Source organism: Pleurodeles waltl, chromosome 6, assembly GCF_031143425.1.
Source record: "Pleurodeles waltl isolate 20211129_DDA chromosome 6, aPleWal1.hap1.20221129, whole genome shotgun sequence".
NCBI classification, from domain to species: Eukaryota; Metazoa; Chordata; class Amphibia; order Caudata; family Salamandridae; genus Pleurodeles; species Pleurodeles waltl.
Window position 1 is genome coordinate 1,242,793,957 of NC_090445.1, and position 12,736 is coordinate 1,242,806,692.

Sequence of the window (12,736 nt, forward strand, 5' to 3'; positions counted from 1 at the left end):
TCTTCTCTTTGACTCTCGCAGTGCAGTGCCTTTTGGGACCCACTCCTACGATTATATTTATCGCTTTCTCGTCTTTCATTTCTCCTATTATCCTCAGTCCGCTGTCATTCTAAAAGGACTTCTCTAAAAGTGAAGATAGCTGTTATCCAGAATGGATGCCGAAAAGATTATTTGAGCCCCTTCTAGGTTTGTTTCTGAATATTGCTCACAGTCAACTGCTATTAAAAAATGTTCCACCGAAGAATTTCACAGCGTTCACCCTTTCTTTGCTCAAACATATTTGAATCCTCCACTTTGCTGTCATGGAGATTTCAGACAAAACCAGAGCCGCATGCAGGGAGAACGTTTTACTAAAAAAACATAACAAATCTGTTCGTTGTTAAGTACTATTTTCAAATTATAGAAAGACGTCTACAATAACAATGCAACAGTATGAACTAGTCACGGACCAGATCAAAACAAATCAAAGTCGTGGTGCGCATAACATCACCATGACAACATTGCCGCAGACCCTTAAATTATAAGTCCCCCGCCCCTCCGAAATGCATAACAGTTATACATATTCATGAGGGCCAATCGAGATATGGCGTACCCATGGTGACTACTGATGATGTGATTACATCAAACAGAAAAAGTCACTGGTTGAGGTTTGGAGCCAGCTGGAGCCTAGCGCAGACCGAGTGCCCCACTCCCTGAAGGATGCCATCTGAGGAATCACTCTCTTAAAGGAGAAAATTGATGTTCAGAGGACCCGAGGCGGTAATAGATTCAGGGGCATATTTATACTCTGTTTGCGCTGAATGTGCGTCAAAAATTTTGACGCACATTCGGCGCAAACCATGCACCATATTTAAACTTTGACGCCCGAGCCCGCGGATGGCAAAATTCCTCTGTGTGCGTCCTTTTTGGGATGCGGGAAACTGCCTTGCGTTAATGACAGGCAAGGTAGGCGTTCACGCCCAAAAAATGACTTTAAGACCTGTGCACCTTATTTATACACCTGTGTCATTTTGACGCACAGGAGGGGGCGGGCCTTAAAAAAACGGCGCACAGCCTGATGTGTGCCGTTTTTAATGCCTGGGTGAGGGCAGGCGTTAAAGGACCTGTGGGCTCACGTCTCTGACCATGGAAGGAGTCCAGGGGTGCCCTTCCTTGCCCCCAGGGACACCCCCTGCCACCCTCGCCCACCCCTGGAGGACACCCATGGATGGGGGACCCATCCCAGGTAAGTACAGGTAAGTTGAAGTAAGTATTTTTGTTTTTTTAAAGTGACATATGGGGGCCTAATTTGGGCCCCCCTACATGCCACTGTGCCCAATGACCATGCCCAGGGGACAGAAGTCCCCTGGGCATGGCCATTGGGCAAGGGGGCATGACTCCTGTCTTTGCTAAGACAGGAGTAATTTCAATGGGGGTTGCGCATCAAAAAATGGCGCAAGTCCGGTTTGAGGCATGATTTTTGCCTCAAACCTGACTTACACCATTTTTTGGCGCACAACCCCTATTTTCCCCTACGCCGGCGCTCCCTGGTTTGAGTAATTTTCTTTTACTCTGACCAGTCCGCAGCGCCGGCTAACGTCATTCCTTAAATAAGGCACCCACACGGCGTGTAGGAATGGCGTTAGCCGGCGGTAACATTTTTGACGCAAACCAGCGCTGGCGCTGGTTTGCGTCAAAAAGTATAAATATGGGCCTCAGTTCAAAACATCAAATGTGCGTCACATGAATAGGTTTACCGAAGTGAAGAAAAATCTAGGTATTCGAAGACACCCCACTGGGTAAACGTGAGTTTCTGTTTTTCGCATAAGTAACCCGCAGATGATTCTGAGCTCAATATCTGAAGAAGTTCACTGGACGAATCTTGAAGAAATGAACTGGTTGATTAAGGCACACTAGTCTTCATATGTAGAAATATACCTTCCCTACTTCAGTTCCTTGTGCGCTTCGTCTTCAAACTAATCCTATTCTATTGCTGACTGTAAGCATAAATTGGTCAGGCTTGAGGGCAAGGTTGACCCTGTATTATTCTAAAAGAGTTTTGCATCAATACCTCAAGGTTTTCTGTGCAATTTCTGAATATGTATTGTTGAGACTACTTTTTTCCTTGTCTCTACTTTTGTTGAGCACTGAATAGCTATATATATGCAATATAAACAACCAAACGTGTGCGCTGCACATGAACGTGTGCGCGTGAACACATTTTATGCAGTGGCAGCCTCCATTGTATGCATATGGCAAGGAAGAGTGTTTTTTACTTTGCCAATAACTTTGGTGCTGTTTAGCAAATCTTCCCAAAATATTCTGAAAAAAAGGTCCCCCACCTCGGGTTTGGGGTGAGCAGTCAAGCAAGGGCTGATAAAGTGGGGAAAGGCAAAATGCAATTTCCTCTTACAGTTTCCATAGACAAAATTAGATAAGGATACAGAGAAAAAAATGAACAGAATTACACCAAATTTGACAGAAACCAAATTTTTACCCACAAATGAGTTTTTTGTGATTTGATGTGAATCAGTTCAGTAGTTTTGGCAAAATCAAGATTAAGGTGGTCATTACAACCCTGGCAGACGGTGTTAAAGCGGTGGTAAGACCGCCAACAGGCCGGTGGTAAACATTTTGGAATTACGACCGTGGCGGAAACCGCCAACAAAGACAGCCACTTTAACACTCCGACTGCCACGGCGGTACAAACAAACAGCTCGGCGGTCACCGCCAACAGACAGGCGGAGGACAATGTACCGCCCACACTATTATGACAGGCCAATCCGCCACCTTTTCTGTGGCGGATTCACCGCAGATAAAAACACGGCGGAAACAAGCATTTCGAAGGAAAAACGCTCACCTCTACACACTCCACGAGGAAGGAGGACACCATGGATCCGGAACTCCATATTCTTTCTGCGATAGCCTTCCTGCTCCTGTACCAGGAGCACCAACGGCGGCGGCAAAGACCACGGTGAGTACTGCACCTACGACATAGGGGAGGGGGAGGCAAAAAACAGGGACACTCACACGCAACACCCCAACCCCCACCCCCACCCTCACCCACTACAACACACACACCAATGCATATCTAAACATTACAGTAACTCCTCCCAACCCCCCCCCGGAAGAATGCAAAGACAAAAGGAAATGAGTGTAACCATTGTAACATATCAAAATTCTGTAAGCAAAAAAAAATTATATATATATATATATATATACAGTATTAACAAAATATACACCACGATTAGTAGTCCAGGTATTGCACCATTCATAGTCCATGGACCACTGGGCCCAAAATGCATGTGCGAGGCCCACACTCGATACCAGATCAAAACAGAGAGAACACTGCTGGGCATCAGATAGAAATACAACAGGCACCTCAGGGGGAAGGGAGAAGGGAAGGGGGGGCACCTCAGCCTGATGAGTGCACGACGCCAGATCCACGAGGGGGCTCCATGCCCATTGATGTATCCTGGGGAGTGCAAAGCCACAGTCTCTCAAGTCTCTACAGTGGGTGGATTGCCCACTGTACCATCCTGGGGAGTGCAAAGCCACAGTCTCACAAGTCTCTACAGTGGGTGGATTGCCCACTGTACCATCCTGGGGAGTGCAAAGCCACAGTCTCACAAGTCTCTACAGTGGGTAGATTGCCCACTGTACCATCCTGGGGAGTGCAAAGCCACAGTCTCTCACGTCTCTACAGTGGGTGGATTGCCCACTGCTGCATCCTGGGGAGTGCAAAGCCACAGTCTCTCAAGTCTCTACAGTGGGTGGATTGCCCACTGTACCATCCTGGGGAGTGCAAAGCCACAGTCTCACAAGTCTCCACAGTGGGTGGATTGCCCACTGTACCATCCTGGGGAGTGCAAAGCCACAGTCTCTCAAGTCTCTACAGTGGGTGGTTTGCCCACTGCTGCATCCTGGGGAGTGCAAAGCCACAGTCTCTCAAGTCTCTACAGTGGGTGGTTTGCCCACTGCTGCATCCTGGGGAGTGCAAAGCCACAGCCTCTCAAGTCTCTACAGTGGGTGGTTTGCCCACTGCTGCATCCTGGGGAGTGCAAAGCCACAGTCTCTCAAGTGGATAACAGTCTCCACTGGTTCTGGAGGGGGACTGGTGCCCAGAGTGCTTCATCCTGTGCAGGACAGAGGTAGTGGATGCATGTCTCCACTGGTTCTGGAGGGGGACTGGTGCCCAGAGTGCTTCATCCTGTGCAGGACAGAGGTAGTGGATGGATGTCTCCACTGGTTCTGGAGGGGGACTGGTGCCCAGAGTGCTTCATCCTGTGCAGGACAGAGGTAGTGGATGCATGTCTCCACTGGTTCTGGAGGGGGGTCTGGTGCCCAGAGTGCTTCATCCTGTGCAGGACAGAGGTAGTGGATGCATGTCTCCACTGGTTCTGGAGGGGGACTGGTGCCCAGAGTGCTTCATCCTGTGCAGGACAGAGGTAGTGGATGGATGTCTCCACTGGTTCTGGAGGGGGAATGGTGCCCAGAGTGCATCACCCGCCCTGTGACGGTCCCAGTTGCGTCAGTGCCCCTGCCACTCATGGACTAGCGGTGCTTGAGTTGGCGGTGCTTGCCCTGTTCAGCAGTGCTTGACTTGGCGGTCCTGGCCCTGTTCAGCAGTGTTTGCCCTGTTCAGCGGTGCTTGACTTGGCGGTCCTTGCCCTGTTTCAGCGGGGCTTGACTTGGCGGTCCTTGCCCTGTTCAGCGGTGCTTGCCCTGTTCAGCGGTGCTTGACTTGGCGGTCCTTGCCCTGTTCGGCGGTGCTTGCCCTGTTCAGCGGTGCTTGACTTGGCGGTCCTTGCCCTGTTCGGCGGTGCTTGCCCTGTTCAGTGGTGCTTGACTTGGCGGTCCTTGCCCTGTTCAGCGGGGCTTGACTTGGCGGTCCTTGCGCTGTTCAGTGGTGCTTGCCCTGTTCAGCTGTGCTTGACTTGGTGGTCCTTCATTGCCCAGCTGGGCTGGCGGTCCTTCATTGGTCAGATGGGCTGTGGCTGGCGGGGCCCTCCTGGGCAGCTGGGCTGTGGCTGGCGGGGCCCTCCTGGTCAGCTGGGCTGTGGCTAGCGGGCCCCTCCTGGGCAGCTGGGCTGTGGCGGTCCTCCTGGGCAGCGACGATGGGGCTGGCGGTGGCCTCCTGGCCAGCGCGGATGATGGCGGTCTTCTCTGCCGTGGTGCTACTCCCAGACTTTGCGGGTTTCTTATGCCCCTTCCCCACCTTGGGAGGAGTCCCCCCTCTCCCGCCGGGCACTGGCCAACTTCTGGTGCTTCACAGGGGGCGGGAACTGGCTGTGCTGTGGCTCCGTGACACACTGGCTGCCCTGGTGGCCGGTGCACTCCACATACCTGTGACAACAGGCACCACTGGTCCCAGAGATTTTGTGGCTGAGGTGCTAGTACGGGACCTATGAGTTGGACGGGGGGGTTGTGGTAAATAGTTTAAAGGTGGACAAGAAAAGTTGTTTGGAGACACTGGGACGGGTAGCTGGATGGGGTTTGGGAGTGAAGGAAGAGGCGGTGGTTGTAGGAGGTGTAAGTTTTGTGGCCCAGACACACTGGGAGAGGACACAGGGGACGTGTGAATGGTAGTGGGGGTGGTGACTGCACGTGAGCGGGGTGCGGTGGTGGGTGTGCTGGTGCGGGACGTAGTGGCTGTAGTGGTAGTGCATGCAGGTATGAGTGTAGACGAGACTGGGAGGGAGGAGGGAGGGAGGAGGGAAATGAGGATTGATGGGCACACAGTGGAGGCAGTGGATGTTGTTGTGTCTGTATGTGTGTGATGCTTGCGTGAGTGCCTGTGGGATGTGTGGTGATTATGTTTGCCTGAGCTTCCCTTGTGTGGTGAGGTGTGTGCGGGCTGGTCTGATGGCGTGCTTGGGATTAGCAGAGGTACAGGGGAATGGGTCTGGGTGGAGGAAGTTGGAGGGGGGAGGCTAGACACAGGGACAATGGCTGCCATCAGTGCTGAGGCCAGAGTTTGAAAGGTTCAATGAAGGGCCGCCTGCCCAGAATGAATGCCCTCCAGGAATGCATTGGTTTGTTGCAACTCCCTTTTTACACCCTGGATGGCATTCAAAATGGTAGACTGCCCAACAGTGAGGGACCTGAGGAGGTCAATGGCCTCCTCACTGAGGGCAGCAGAGGTGGTAGGGGCAGGGGCTGAGGTGCCTGGGGCGAAGGTGATGCTCACCCTCCTGGGTAAGCGGGCACGGGGAGAAGGCTGAGGGGCTGCTGGGAGGGCGGTGCTGGTAGGGGGGGTGGCGGCTGTACCTGTAGAAGTGGGGGGCACAGATGTTGCCGCCACCACAGGGGAGCTCCCATCGGAGGACGAGTCTGTGTCACTGGTTTCAGCTCCTGTCACCGCCGTGGTGCTCCCCTCGCCCTCCGTCCCACTGGTGTATTCAGAGTCCGTAGTGTGGCCCTCCATGGACATGTGGGATGCAGCTCCCTCGTGCTCCGGTGCCACTGCTCCTCCACCTGATGATGCTAATGCACACAAGAACAGGGAGACCGCAAAAAAAGGGGGGGGGAACAGAAGAAAGACAGGTTGAGTGCATGGCTTACCGCTACAGTTGGCGGACAAGACAGACACAGCAGCCCCCTGCACTACGTCGCGCTGTTGGGCTCTACAGTGCAATTCCTGTTAAATGGCCTACAAGGCTATGGACGACATCTGCACAGATAGATGACACAGGTGCATGAATAGCTGTACGTGGCACTCAACAGAGGTGGGGTGGGGGGCCACAGGGCCATGCCTTACGAAGGGGCCTAGCCTACGGAACTCGCCCTGGCCTAGGGAAACCCACAGCCCTCCTCCCCCACCCAGATCCCTCCACTGTGCGCAAAGTCAGCTGAATGAGAGTGCACTCACCCCCTTGTGTCTGCTGTGATGCCCTCAAGCGCCCATCCATCTCCGGGTAGGCCACCGCCAGGATCCGGAACAACAGGGGGGTCATTGTTCGACAGGCACCCCTCCCACGTTGGGAGGCCATCCCCAGTTGAGTCTCCACCGTCTTCTTGCTCCAGCGGCGAATGTCCTCCCATCTTTTCCGGCAGTGGGTGCTCCGTCTGTGGTGGACCCCCAGGGTCCGGACGTCCTTCGCGATGGCACGCCAAATATCCTTCTTCTGGTGGGCGCTGACCTACATGAAATGTACAGGGGAAGAGGAGGAGTCATTACTGACTGTGCCATCAAAGTGAGTGGCCCCCATCCCTACCCTTGCCATGTGGCACATGCACCCACCATCTTTCATGCACTCAGAACTCTGCCCCCTTCCTTCTTACAACCAGCCCTCTCCACACAGGCATAGCCCATACAACATGCTCCCTGTGTACTTACCTGTTGGTCTGGAGGACCGTAGATTGGCATGTACTGGGGGAGGACCCCGTCGACGAGATTCTCCAACTCCTCCGATGTGAAGGCAGGGGCCCTTTCCCCAGACGCACGAGCCATTGTCTCTTCCAGACCGAGATCACAGCAGCACTTGCAGTGTAGGTCCTCTCCTGTCGAAGATCAGGTATTGAGTGATTGAACAGATAGAAAATGGCGGTCACATCCGCGGCGGTGCGTACCATCACCTCCGGCGTACATCGTCATTGGCTCCTGGGACCCATAGGGTCCAATGTTAACCAATGCAGCATGGCGCCACGGTCTTCAACCGCCTATCGCGACGGTGTACAACGCCAGCGCTGTTACCTCACATCCCATTGTCCCACTTTACAGGTCAGGCAGCCGCCATTTCAGGGGCCCACATGGCCTAATTACCAACTGCGGCACACATACCTAGGCCTACTCTCAACACACATACAGGCCAGATTTTGTGTATGAATGGTGTTCTGTGTAGACTGTGGGTACATACCTCTGAGTTGTTTGACTCTGTGCTCGCTGTTGTCCTTCATAGACACCGTCCGCTGGGACTTGTGAGGAGATGGTGGAATCCTCCGGTGTACCGACCGCTGGTGGACCTGTCGACAATGGAGGAAAGAAATTTGATAATCACCTACAGGTTTGACCGTGCCACAATCCAGGAACTGTGTATACAGTTGGAGCCAGACCTCATGTCAGCAATCCGCCATCCCACGGGAATCCCCCCTCAAGTGCAGGTGCTATCAGTGCTCCATTTCCTTGCAAGTGGGTCTTTTCAAACAACTGTGGCCATGGCATCAGGGATGTCCCAGCCTATGTTTTCCAACGTATTGTCCAGAGTGTTGTCTGCCCTGCTGAAACACATGCGGAGCTACATTGTTTTCCCTCAGGTGGAGGACTTGGCTACAATGAAAGGTGACTTCTATGCCCTTGGACATATCCCCAACATCATAGGTGCCATTGATGGGACCCATGTGGCTTTGGTCCCCCCCCACAGGAGTGAACAGGTCTACAGGATCCGGAAGAGTTATCATTCCATGAATGTACAGATGGTATGTTTGGCCGACCAGTACATCTCCCATGTGAATGCCATGTTCCCTGGCTCAGTGCATGACGCCTACATCATGCGGAATAGCAGCATCCCTTATGTGATGGGTCAACTCCAGAGGCACTGTGGCCCATATTTATACTTTTTGACGCAAAACTGCGCTAACGCAGTTTTGCGTCAAAAAAATTAGCGCCGGCTAACGCCATTCTGAAGCGCCATGCGGGCGCCGTATTTATTGAATGACGTTAGCCGGCGTTAGCCGCCGGCGCCGTCTGGTGTGCGTTAAAAAAAACGACGTACACCAGGCAGCGCTGGCGTAGGGGAAAATGGAGCTTGGGCGTCAAGAAATGGGGCAAGTCAGGTTGAGGCAATTTTTGCGCCTCAACCCGATTTGCGCCATTTTTTTTCACTCCCAACCCCCATAGAAATGACTCATGTCTTAGCAAAGACAGGAGTCATGCCCCCTTGCCCAATGGCCATGCCCAGGGGACTTCTGTCCCCTGGGCATGGTCATTGGGCATAGTGGCATGTAGGGGGGCACAAATCAGGCCCCCCATGCCACAAAAAAAAATAAAAAAAATTCTTACCGGAACTTACCTTAATGTCCCTGGGATGGGTCCCTCCAGCCTTGGGTGTCCTCCTGGGGTGGGCAAGGGTGACAGGGGGGGGTCCCTGGGGGCATGGGAGGGCACATCTGGGCTTCTTCAGAGCCCACAGGTCCCTTAACGCCTGCCTTTTGCAGGCGCTAAAAAACGGCGCAAAAGCGGGCGTACGTCATTTTTTTTGACACGCCCACTTCCGGGCGTGATTTTTGCCCGGGAGTATAAATCCGACGCACATGCCTCGGAGTCGATTTTTTAGACGGGAACGCCTACCTTGCATCTCATTAACGCAAAGTAGGTGTCCACGCTAAAAAATGACGCTAACTCCATGGACTTTGGCGCTAGACGCGTCTAATGCCAAAGTATAAATATGGAGTTAGTTTTGCGTCGAAATTGCGCCAAAAAAAACGACGCAATTCCGGCGCAAACGGAGTATAAATATGCCCCTGTGTGTGGCAATTAGGTGACTCTGGTTACCCCAACCTGTCATGGCTACTAACCCCAGTGAGGAATCCCAGGACCAGGGCAGAGGAACGCTACAATGAGCCCATGGGCGAACTAGGAGGGTGATCGCGCGGACCTTCGGCCTCCTGAAGGCCAGGTTTAGGTGTCTCCATATGACAGGTGGATCCCTATTCTACTCACCAAAGAAGGTGTGCCAGATCATCGTGGCCTGCTGTATGCTTCATAACTTGGCTTCGCGACGACAGGTGCCTTTTCTGCAGGAGGATGGTCCAGATGGCGGTGTTGTGGCAGCTGTGGAGCCTGTGGACAGCGATGAGGAGGAAGCAGAGGAAGAAGACATTGACAACAGGGACTCAGTCATCCAGCAATATTTCCAGTGAAACACAAGTGAGAATACATTCCTGTCTACTACAAGTACTTTTACACTTCTACCTCTATCCTGTCTGTCGATTTCACCCAGTGTATGGTCACTGAGTTGTCACTTTCCCTTACGGTTTCACAGGTGTGGGTCCCAACGTGTGTCATCTGCTTAGATTCCTCATGGACTAGAGCTGTGTGACATAGGTATGTTGGCATTACTATTTCTTGAAAATGTTGTCACTGTAATTGCAAATACACTATTTTGAAATCACGGACTCCAGATCTTTTGGTGCTTTAGGTGTGTTTATTTACATACAAAATATTGGAGGGGGAAGTTAAATGGTGAGGGGTGATGGCGGAGGAGTGTCCATGGCAGAGTCCAGTCTATTTGTCCCACAGGTGCATTGCCCATATGGGCATAGGAAGTGGAGCTGGGGCAGTTTCAATCTGGACAGGGTGACAAAGTGGGACAGTGGTATGACAATCTGGGTGGTCTAATTTCTTGGCAAGGGTCTTGGCATTGTGCTCTGTCTTGTTCCTGGATCTCAGGGACCATTTGCGGGGTGTTTCTCCGTCTGCAGGGGGTGGGGTGCTGGTGTGGTGGTCCTGTGGTGGTGCCTCCTGTCCACTAGCACCGGTGGAGGTGGTGGGCAGTTCATCGTCCATGCTAGTGTCAGGGGCCCCTTGTAGTTCCCCAGTGTCCCTCCTGGTGTTGAGTATTTCCTTCCTCACCCCTACAATGGTGCCCAGGGCAGAGCTGATGGTTCTGAGTTCCTCCCTGAACCCTAAATACTGTTCCTCCTGCATGCGCTGGGTCTCCTGAAACTTGGCCAGGACCGTTGCCATTGTCTCCTGGGAGTGGTGGTATGCTCCCATGATGGAGGAGAGGGCCTCGTGGAGAGTGGGTTCCCTTGGCCTGTCCGCCCCCTGTCGCACAGCAGCCCTCCCAGTTCCCCTGTGTTCCTGGCCCTCTGTCCCCTGGACCGTGTGCCCACTATCACTGCCCCCAGGTCCCAGTTGTTGTTGGGGTGGTGGGTTATCCTGGGTTCCCTGTAGTGGTGGACACACTGCTGATTGACGTGTCTTGGGGACGGAGGTATGGGCCCGCTGGGTGGGTGCTGTGCTGGTGTTACCAGAGAAGGGAAGGTCTGTGGTGGCCTGTGCCTGTGTGAGGGGAACCGACTGTCCCGAGGCCCACGATGGTCCGGGCTGGTCATCTAGATCCAGGTGGACAGAGGTGCTGTCATCACTGTGGGCCTCTTCTGTGGGTGGAGTGGAGATGTCTGGACCCTCCTGTCTGGTGACGTTGGGTAGTGGTCCTGCAGGGGTGGAAAAGCATGATTATTGTATCTGTGTGTGTCATGGTGTGCAATGGGTGGGTGACCGTGTACCCCAGTGCTGGCATTCCTGTGTGGGGGCTTGTGTGATGATGGTTTAGGGGGGTGTATGGGTATGTGCAGTGGGCATGCTTTAGTGATGGGTGTCCATGCGTTGGTGTTGCATGCAGGGCTTGGTGTTGGGATGTGTGGTTTGTGATATTGGTACATTTGTGAGGAGTTGGAGTGATAGGGGTGGGGGCGAGGGTGGGGGTATGTGATAGCATGTAGGTGGGGTGGGGTATATGGTAGTTAAAGATTTCACTTACCGGAGTCCATTCCTCCACCGACTCCTGCGAGGCCCTCAGGATGCAGAATCACCAAGACCTGCTCCTCCCATGTTGTTAGTTGTGGGTGAGGAGGTGGGGGTCCGCCGCCAGTCCGCTGAACCGCCTGGTGGTGTCTTGAGACCACGGAAGGCACCTTCCCCCGTAGGTCGTTCCACCTCTTCCTGATGTCGTCCCGATTTCTTGGGTGTTGTCCCACTGCGTTGACCTTGTCGACTATTCTTCGCCATAGCTCCATCTTCCTTGCAATTGAGGTGTGCTGCACCTGTGCTCCAAATAGCTGTGGCTCTACCCAGACGATTTCCTCCACCATGACCCTGAGCTCCTCCTCCGAAAACCTGGGGTGTCTTTGCCGTGCCATGGGGTGGTGTAGGTGATGTGTGGGGTGGTGTGTGTGGTGATAAGTGTGGTGATATGTAGTGGTGTGTGGTGTTTTGTGCGTGGAAGTTGTGTGGGTGATGGTGTTGTGTGCCTGTGGCTGCTAGTTTGTGGACGGTGGTGTCTCTCTCTGGCCTTCTCTCTGTAATAGTGGTCGTAGGGGTTTGTGGGTGTGTGTTTTACATTGCAATGGGTGTGTGGGAGTGGTGTGTGTATGTGTTTCAGGTGTGTGTGTTTCGAATTGTCCAATGTGGCGGTGTTTTGCAGATGTGTGTGTATTTTGAGCGTGGCGGTGTGTACCGCCAATGGAATACCGCGGTTGAGAGACTGCCGGGTGGATTCGTTTGTCGTGATAGTGTGGGCGTATTTCTGTTGGCGTGACGGTGGTGGTTTTGTTTTCGCCAGTTTATCACTGACCTATGGTGTGGCGGACTTGTGTGGGTGTCTGAATTTTGTCGGATTCCGAGATGTGGGTCATAATAGCTGTGGCGGAATTCCGCGGCCTCGGCGGTGTGTTGGCGGTCTTCTGCACGGCGGTAAGCGGCTTTTACTGCCAATGGTGTAATGACCCCCTAAAACACAATATAGCTATATTGACAGTTGGTCCCTTGGGGACTTACCGAGAGGCTTCAGGAGTCCAGAGGAATCAGGAATTTAAAAAATCAAAACATTATGGTTGGCCAAGCAGGTCTTTCTCCATAGGACATATCACTCGCTCTGGATCTAAATAAGTCCCACAGAACTAAGATCTCAGATTGCCAGGCCACAGCACCAGACAGAATGTTGCAACCACTATTTCAGTGGACTCTGTCCCCTTATCTTAAAAAAAGTTAAAAGAATATCATATTAGGGAGCAGGGTGTGAGTACCTGACCC